The sequence below is a fragment of the Nyctereutes procyonoides genome, unplaced genomic scaffold (genome assembly GCF_905146905.1).
Source record: "Nyctereutes procyonoides isolate TBG_1078 unplaced genomic scaffold, NYPRO_anot_genome, whole genome shotgun sequence".
In the NCBI taxonomy this organism is placed as follows: domain Eukaryota; kingdom Metazoa; phylum Chordata; class Mammalia; order Carnivora; family Canidae; genus Nyctereutes; species Nyctereutes procyonoides.
In genome coordinates, this window is record NW_026575048.1 from 34,554,062 (window position 1) to 34,563,219 (window position 9,158).

Genomic DNA, 9,158 nt, shown 5'->3' on the forward strand with positions numbered 1-9,158 from the left:
CTTAGCCAGCGCGGCACCAGGTGCCTCTCCATCACTCCCACCATGTGGCTGCCCTTGAAATGCCACGTATTCATTTCCTGTTGCTGCGGTAAGCACTTACCACCAACTCAGGGGGTTATGACAACACAAATTTACTCTCTTACAGTGGCCCCTTTCCATCTGCAAAGCCAGCAAGGGCAGCTCAAGTCTCAGATCAGTGTCCCTCTGATGTGGACTTTTCTGCCTTCCTCTCTACATTTAAAAGACTCTGGTGAGTACACTGGGCCTATCTGGATAATCAGGCTAATCTTTTTTTAAAAAGTCTATTCATGAGAGACATAGAGGCAGAGACACAGGCAGAGGAAGAAGCAGGCTCCCTATGGGGAGCCTAATGTGGGACTCCATCTCAGGATCCCAGGATCACGACCTGAGCTGAAGGCAGACGTTCAACCACTGAGCCATTTAGGCAATCCCTCAGGCTAATCTTATTTTAAGGTCAACTAACTAGCAACCTTCATTCCAGATGCAACTGTAATTTTGCCTTGCTGTATAATCTAACACATTCATAGTTTCAGGGATTAGGACATGTATATCTTTGGGGTTCATTCTCTTGGCCCCCCATATGACAGTAACCTTGTCCAACTGCTTTCTTGTCTTCTTGTTCAAGCTGGCCATATCTTGGAGGTGACTGATGTGGAGACATGTTTCATTTTCCCAGTTTCCTTCCCTACAGGACCCTGGGAAATGTTTGGGGAGCATGTGATCCAAAGGAAGGCCATTCCATCTGGAAGCGGGAGGGGGACAAAGGAGCATATAACCTGACTGAAGTGAAACTTTGAACACATAAGAAAATCAGCCTTCAGCCAGCCACCATTCCCATGGGTCCCTGAGACACAGGTCCACCTCATTCCTCCCATGACCCCAAAGAGGACTCTCCTGCCCCTGTGTCTCCCCTTTCCTGGTGGAGAGTACTCTGTTTTGAGTATGTGAGTCAGCCTCATCCAACCCCTCTTTTCTGGCAACTGCTCTAATCCCATAGCTGAATCTATGGGACAAGAGATGGACACAAGGATGAGCTGGACCATCAGACACTCTGCCCCACAGATCTGAAATAAGAGTGCAGATATGCCAGCAGTCCATTGTCTGGGGAACTTGGGAGCTGGGGTCTGAGGAAGCCTCTCCCTTCATCCAAGGGATAGAAGGTGCAGATAGTGTGTGTGTGTGTGGGGGGCAGGGGGTGGGAACCAAGGCAGGCAACCCTGAAGCCAGGAGAGCCAGAGGGGGCAGTTGCTTCTGTCTCCAAGGGCTCTCCAGCTTGGGGTCCAGTCTTTCCTGAGGTCTGGCCACTCCTCTTGCCCAGTGGGTCTGCCACATATCCTCAGAATAAATGTCCATCCACCTCTTTTTCCTTTGTAGAAAGTTTGAATGAATTTCTATCACTTGAAATCAAAAGAGCCTGGAGTAAGCCACCCTTCCCATTCCCACACCAGCCCTAGGTCCCCAAACTAGCACTCCAGCCTTTTGGAGAGCCTTGTGCATGGGGTCTTCCTCCCTACCTTTGTGCCAGGCAGATGAGGCCACTGAAGCTCAAGACTTTAATTGAACTTCCAGGGTCATAGAGGGGCAGCAGCAAGTAGGGTTGGACCACATCCCAGGTCTTTTGATCCCAAACCTAGTGACCCATGTGGCTAATAGTCTACCCAACAGCCAGCCATTCTGCCCTTCCTCTCCCTCAAAGCCACAAACAGTTACCCAACCCAGTATGACCAATGACAGGTATCCTCTGAGTGGGGCTTTCCTGTGAGACCCATGAGGACAGAGGTACTTGCCAAGGATGGTCAAGTAGGAAGCTGAAAGGACCTGGTCCTTGATAACCTCACCCCAATCCCAGTGGCCTCCTGCCTCCGGACTTCCTATTACTTGAGGAAAAACTCCAAAGCCTTATTTGCTTAAGACAATATTGTCAGGTTTCTGTAGTTTTCTTATACGTGATTGTAACTGATCCTCAGCTGTGTCCTTTGGGAATTTTGGTGATGGGTGGAGTTTCCTCTATCCATGGAAAGGAAAGGGCTTCAGAGACTCTAATATCACCATTTTGTCCTCTAAGGTGTGCAAGGACAGATGGAAAGTCAGCAGGAACTTAGTGTTCCTTGGTGCTGTAACAAGTGAATTCTAAGGGGATTCCTTTATCAATGAGGAAGAGAACCCAAAGGAGACTGGCTATCATCAGAGTCATTCTTTTCATTTTATTGATGAAGAAACTGAGCTTTGTGTCAGTTAAGGTATGTTCAGCTACAAGTAAAGAGAACTCAACCAATGAAGGCTTTTACTCACATAACAAATCTATGTGATTTTAGGACTCTCACAGTTCAATAAAGTGAAAGTGTGAGCTTGGCAAGTCTGAGATTTTCTTGGTATTTCCCACATTGTTGCAAAATGGCTCCCATAGCTCCTCACATCACATCCTCACTTATTGGTGAACAAAATTGGAAAGAAAGGAGTAAGACAGAGGGGAGAAAAGAGGAGAGGGCTTTCCATATAGAAGAAAATCTTTCCCAGAAGGACCACAACAGAGTCCCCCTTCTTTATCATTGCCCGGGAATGGATCACATGGTAACTCCTGGTTGCAACGGAGGCTGCCAGGCATATATTTAACAAGGGGCAGAGGTGCTGCCACAAGTGTTTACGCAATTGTGATCCTCCTCTGGCTGCACACATTGCTTCCAAGCCAAATCAGGATTATGTTTGCAAGGTGTGAAGAGAGAATGCCTGCCAAGTGGGTGACTGACAAGGGGTCTGACTTGCCCAGGGTCAGACATCGGCTAGTGAAGAAAGCAGCAGGGCTCGAACCCCAAACTCTTTCCCTGATATCTGATGAGAAGAGCCTCTGCATCCTGATGCAGCAGATGCTGCTGGAGTATCAGAATCCTGTACTAATGGGGTAGACTACACCCTTGAAGCCAGTGCCCTCTGCTGGAGACTGGCCAAGAATGAGTGTGCGATGAAATTCTGGCCAGTGAGATATGATGACAGAAAAGCGGTTAGGGGGATTTTAAAAAAAGTTCCTTTATTCTTAAAAAGATGTAACCAGGAGAAAAAAATCCCGAAAATGTAACCAGGAAGAGGTGGTCTCCTCTGGATGTGATGCTTGGAACTGTGGCAGCCATGTTGTGTTCATGAGAGAAGCTGCTCCAAGAAAAGAGTCGGCCTGCAGAGGACAGCATGGGAAGGAAGAAGAAACCTGCTTCTCTACTGATGTCACTATAGCACTGAAATCAGCAGCTCTTAGCTCTCCTCCCCTGGGGAGGGCTTCTGTGTGCAGGAGATACCTCGCTTTCATTGTTTAAGCCCCTTTGAGTTGGGCCTTCTATTCCTTTCGGCTGAAAGCATTCTAACTAATCCACACCCCTCCCTTTGCTCCATTTCCTGCTCCTCTGGTCTCCAGGTGCAGACCAGCACCAAGCAGCCCCATTCTGGAGTTCTTTGCCCACATAGTTGGAGCTCAGCCTCTTGTGACTGGCTGCTTATTATATAGCCATGCTGCCCACTATAGTCATGAGAAAGGCTGAGAACTGTGTTCAAAACCCCAGGCAGTGGGGGAGAGTGGTTTGAGGGGGCCGCATAAAGAAAGGTCTTCAGACACCCCCCCCTCCCCGTCCTTCCCCCTACCATAGCCCTGCCTATCCCAGCATTGCCCCCAGTGCCCCCAGAGACAATGCTAGTACACACCCACCAGCTGCTTGTGGGCTGGATGGGGCAGAAAGACCAGTGGTTAAGTGCTGGAGAATCCCCAGACCCTGGGGCTGGCCCAGAATGGGTTTTTGTTGAGGGACTGAGCATTCTGTCTCTGCAGGTCTCCTGGTGCAGGATGAATACAGGCCAGTTAAGTACATTTCTGGCAACTGTTTATATAGATTTGCTTCCATATGAGCTCTCTCGCAATGACCCAGGACCCCAAGAGGGCATTCCCTCAATCATTTGTGTTGAAAACACTCTGAGCATGCTAGCTTCTTTGCTTTCTGGGAAAGGGACTCTGGCAGGGAGAATGGCTTAGAGGGAGGCACTTCTTGAGGCATTTTCTTTCTCAGAGGAAATGCTAGAGGGCCTAAATGTCACCACTCACAGGCCACCCACCACTAGTTGCCAAGTGAAGCCTGAAAATTGTAGATCTGATTGTTCTGCTCAGAGACCCTGGTGGTGCCTGCTGTTCTGGGATGGCCAGGCCTGAGCCAGGCAGCAAGGGCCCTCACGTTCTGCTGTTCAGTCTTCAAGTTGCTGAACTTTTGCTTGGACCCGGTATCAGGATTCCCAAACTATCCCAGGTGCTTATGCCACCCCAGTGTGGCCATCAGAGTCACAGGGATTGCTTCAGGCATGGGCATGTGACTCTTTCTGGGCTAAAAAAGTGAGTTAATCCTGGGGCTTTTGTGGAAAACTCTGGGCAAGGGACACCCACCCTTCTGAGTTTGTAAGCTAGAGAGTATACAGCTGGCATTGCTGGGGCCCATCTTTGTCATCCAAAGGGGTCAGTGTAAGAAGGAAAACAATCCTTCCACAAAAAGAGAGTGGAAGAGCACCCACAGACATCCTGATGGCATTATATGAGTTCCTGAATCCATCTTTAACTAGAACCTACTCTAGACTTTTCAGTGACTTGCGTCAATAAATTCCCTTTTTTAAAAAACAAAACAATTTTAGCTGGATTTCCTGTCATTCCCATTAAAAGTCATTACTCATGTAAAGGCACAACTCCCTTGAAGGCAGAATTAATCTCTCCTTTATTGTTCTCCAGGCAAGAGCTGTGTTTACCCCACCTGATTAGCACTGCCTCCTCCTTTCCCTTCCTGCCCAGCCGCCCCTTCTGCAGGAGCCCACCTTGTTCTGCCTCTGCTCCTGCTGGACCTCAGGTATCAATCATTAAACTCTTAAGTTGGGTTAAATTCCTTGGCACGTCAGCATCTTTGGTCAACATAAAACCCCTCTCTTGTGTTCTTTACTCTCTTTTATCTCTATTCCACTCCTATTACTTCTTCCACAGAAGCAACCTGCTAATGGGATTCTTTCCTCCATCTCCTTGTTGGTGTTCCTACAAAATGGATATTGTCTTTATATTTTTCTTTATTTCTGCAGATGGTAGTGTTTTGGTTCTCCTGTTGTTTCTTATGTTTTAAACTCAGCATTAAGGCCCATCCATGTGGCTGTGTGTGCATTTAGTCTCTCCCAGCTGCTGCAAAATTCATGATAGGAATCATTCCCATTTTTCTTTCCACTCTCCCCGGGATGGACACTGAGGTTCCCTCTGACAATTCTTGCCCTCGTCACTAGCACAACTCTGCAGTGCTGCAGAACTCTGCAGTGAACAGCATGCTATACATGTCCTATGAACCTGTGTCCATTTCTTTTGCATCTATACCTGGGAATGGAGTTGCAGGGTTGGAGGGCTGTGTGCTGTTGGTTGCAGCACCCCCGCCATGGTTCCTCTGGTCTACCTTCCCACAGTGGCAACATCCCCACATTCCACTCAGCACTAACACTAGTCTTTATTCAACTAAGTTTGGCCTGTCCAGTAGGCTGCATTAGTTCTCTACTGCTGTGTAACAAGTTACCATAAACTCAGTGGCTCAAAATAACATGCATTTTTTTTTTTTTTTACCTCCTATTTTCTGTAGACCTGGAGTCTGAGTCTAGCTTAGCTGGGTCTTCAACTCAGCCTGCAAGCAAGGTATCAGCCAGCCTGCATTCTCATCAGAGGCTCCAGTAGACAAAGATCTGCCTTTAAGCTGCCTCGGGCAGTTGGCAGGATTCATCCCCTTGTGGCTGTAGAACTCAAGTTGACCTGCTTCTTCAGGGTTGGCAGGAGAGTCTCTGCCCTCTACACCCTTTTAAAAGAAAACTCACCAGATTAGGTTTGACTCACCTAGGATAATCTCCCTTTTGATTAATTTAGAGTCAATTGCTGGGGGCTTCCCTTACATCAGCAAATTCTCTTCACCTTTTCCATACTGCATAACCTAATCAGGGGTTGATATTCCATCACCTTTGTTATATTTGGTTATATATATTGGTTATATATATTGGTTAAAGGCAAGTTTAGACAGTCCTGACCATATTCAAGGGGAGAGAATTATAGAGGACTTGGGCACTGGGGCTTATCTGAGAATTATGCCTACCACATAGGCATAGTATGATACTTTAATTTTGTTGTTGGCTTTTAAATTGTGGTACAGGATCCCTAACAAAGTGTATAGCCCAACAGTGTTAAGTATATAAACACTATTGTGCTGCCATCACACCATCCATATCCAGGATGCTTTTCACCTTGTAAAACAGAAACTCTGTACCCCTTAAACACTGACTTGGCATTTCCTTCTTGCCCTAGCCCCTGGAAACCACCATTCTACTTTCTGTCTCTCTGAATTTTAATACTCTAAGTATCTCATATAAGTGGAATCATATAGTACTTGTCTATTTCTGACTGGCTTATTTCACTTTGCATAATAATGTCAAGTTCCTTTCACGTGGTAGCATGTGTCAGAATTCCCTTGCTTTTTATTTATTTTTTTAAAGATTTTATTTATCCATGAGAGACACAGAGAGAGAAGGAGAGACATAGGCAGAGGGAGAAGCAGGTTCCCTGCGGGGAGCCCGATGTGGGACTTGATCCTGGGACTCTGGGATCACGCCCTGAGCCAAAGGCAGATGCTCAACCACTGGGCCACCCAGGTGTCCCTCCCCTTGCTTTTTAAAGCTGAATACTATTCCATTGTACACATGTGACATATTTTGTTTATTCATTCACCTGTCATGGACATGGGTTGCTGCCATTTTGGGGCTATTGTGAATAATGCTGCTATGAACATGGGTGTGCAAATATCTCTTTGAGATTCTGCCTTCAATTCTTTGGGGTCTGCACCCAGGATTAGAAATGCTGGATCACATGGTAGTTCTATTCTTGACTTCTTGAGGAACTGCCATATAGTTTTCTTAGTGGCTGTACCATTTGACGCTCCCATCAACAGTGGCACATGGATTTCATGGTCCACATCCTTACCAACACTTGTTTTCTGTTTTCCTAGTAGCCATCCTAATGGGTACAAGGTGGTAGCTCATTATAGTTTTGATTTGCATCTCCCTAATGATTAGCAATGTTGAACATCTTTTCATGTGCTTATTGGCCATTTGTAGGTCTTCTCTGGAGAGAAGTCTATTCTTTCACTAAAACCATACTGATTTTTTGTTTGTTTTAAAACAATGTCATTGTAGTATGCCTGAATATTTGGGAGAGGGAGATTCCTGCCCACCCTCCTTTTACTTAGGCATCCATAGACCTTTATTCCTCCTCACACATTTCAGAGTAAGTTTTTATAGCTGGAGTTTTTATTGGGCTTACAGTTACAGATTAATTTAGGGACAAGTAACATTGTTACATATTAAGGTGAGCACGGGAGGGGTCTACTTGGAAGGGGTCTATATTCACACTTTGCTCCCACCTAGCAATTAACAGGCAATGGATGAAGTTTGCTAAATCAGTGCTATGGAGGAAATCTCCAAGGAGGAAGAAAGAATGGGTCTGGAATGTTCCTCAGCACCACTTCCTCCATTTTTCAACCAAGATGGGCAATAGGAAGGAAACACCATTATAGAACCTGTGTTCTCTGGGTAGACAAAACCCAAGTATGATGGAGGAAATGCATATGGTGAGAAGTTGAGCCTCCCACTCAGAAGGGTTGGGCTCCCCTGAGGTGGGGGCAAGAGGCAAGGGGATCATAGAACAACAGAATAACTCCTGTCTTTTCCCAGGGTTGCCCTGGCCAGCATCACATGATGGCACTGGCTGGTTCACCACCATCAGTGATATTTGGAAGATTGAACACGTGTTTCCAAACCCAACCACTCCACAGTCTTCCTGAGCCACATTCCAACCATGTGAAATAAGTATACAGAATATTATTCCCATTCAACAGAAGAAGAGAACTAAGGTTCACCGAGAAGGAAGTTCCCTCATCATTCAATAAACATTTATCAAGAGTCCACAGTGCTGGTCCCTGGAATACAGCAGAGACCAGACAAATGGTACCAGCCTAGTGTTGGTAAGTCAGAAGCAGAAACCATGATGGGCATGTTGCTCTGGTCAGCCAGCACCTGTTGCCTGAGGAAACCAACCTCTCCACATTCCATTCCTTCTGTGGTGGTCAATCTACTTGTTTCCTTCACTTTGCAAAATGGTCTAGGTGGAGCCAATATGGCACCATATTCCCTAGACAGTGATTGTTCCAGAGGGTGGGCAGACGAACCTAGCAGGACCAATTAGTCTTTCCTAGGGTTTTCATATGGATGTTGGGATACAGGCATTTCTTTCTAAGGTTGCTAAGGCAGGTGGGTGTAAGTCTTGGATTGCTGGCAATCATCTTGGTATAGGAGAGAACTGTAAGGAAGAATAAAACCAATCAGAGACAAGTAGTACAGACATGAGAACCAGAGACTAACAACATCGTTTGATCAATGGATCTAGCTATGCCAGAAGGTAACACACACACCTACACTTTCTAGTTATGTGGGCCAGCCCATTATCTTTCGGCTTGGGTTTGAATTATAAACAGTGGAAAGGAAAAGAGTCCCATTGATCAGAGAGACCACAACAACAAGTCCAGCTTTCTGCTCACTCTACTCAACTGTTATTCCTCAGCATCACCAGACACTCTTATGTTGGAGCTCTTTTTGGTCCTAATATCCTTTTTCTCGGAATCTCTTTGTATCCTAATTCTGTCAGCAAGTACTCTTTATTCCTTATTGCTTTATGTGCCTTCTGGGTCAATATTTAAGTCTTTGATGAAAATATTAGGGTGGAAGACAGAATCCTGTAATACAAAATACCTTCCTCCCTCAGGCCATCCACTCCTTAATTTTTCACACTATTCTGGTCTTCACCGAATCCCAGATTCCTATTATTACACAAGGACTTCATATTCCCACTACCCATTCCCCACTCCCCACTCCCCACCCCCACCCCAGGTTCTTGGCTCCAGTTTTCCTCCACAGAACTGTCAACCTTGGCCAGGGAGCAGGTGGCCTGTATTGTGAGCATCTGCTTGCAGCTTCCCAGCATCCATTTTCCCACTTCCCAGCCAGCAGTACCAAGATTCCACTCCTCCATTCTCAGCTGTGTTGTTTACTGCAAT